Raw genomic sequence first — 696 nt, forward strand, 5'->3', positions numbered from 1 at the left:
TCTCAGACTGACCTGATCTTGGGGCTGCAGTGTTTGAAGAACTGCAGGAACTTGGGAATCATGATGTTGAGGGGTCGATTGAGAGCGTCACTGTCCAGGAGCTCAGACGAGTCCTCGCAGATCTTCTGTAAAGCTCCAAACGAGCCCTGCGTGTGAAAGAACGAACCAAGATACAAGTCACACAACTCAGGAACATCTCTAGATCTGATACAGAGAGCACCATGGTCACTTTGCCTGCGTCTTGAATCATTTCCAAACACATTTGCATATGAAAATGTGCACAAAATAGAAGGGGGAAAGCAGGAAAAGCAGGTATATGAAGAGGCAATGCACTGACCTCACAGATGTTGTAGTCCTCCGAATTGAGCATGTTGCACAGCTGAGGCAGTAACTCTGGCCATGTCTGCAGCTCCCCTTTGGTGGAAATCGTTGTGATGAGGATGCCTGAGCACAGACAGACAAGAATCAGCACATATAAAATTGAAATATTTTCACAGACTGCCCATAAAGTTGATCAAAAGTGACAGACACTTATAAAAAGTTACAAATATTTCTATTTCAAATAAATACTGAACTTCCTATTCATCAAAGGATCCTGGAAAAACATCACATCACAGTTTCCACTAAAATATTAAGCAGCACATTAACAACAAGAAATGTTTCTTGAGCAGCAAATCAGCATATTAGGATGATTTC

At 42.1% G+C, this 696-nt stretch overlaps 1 protein-coding gene across 1 annotated transcript in view; it reads right to left on the reverse strand.

Annotated features, from left to right (window-relative positions):
- The window catches only part of LOC107559224 (transportin-1-like), a 22,244-nt gene that overhangs the window by 9,789 nt on the left and 11,759 nt on the right, over positions 1 to 696 (reverse strand). The gene's annotated exons all lie outside the window — the stretch shown is intronic.

Source organism: Sinocyclocheilus grahami, unplaced genomic scaffold, assembly GCF_001515645.1.
Source record: "Sinocyclocheilus grahami isolate Dianchi unplaced genomic scaffold, SAMN03320097.WGS_v1.1 scaffold679.1, whole genome shotgun sequence".
Taxonomy (NCBI): Eukaryota; Metazoa; Chordata; class Actinopteri; order Cypriniformes; family Cyprinidae; genus Sinocyclocheilus; species Sinocyclocheilus grahami.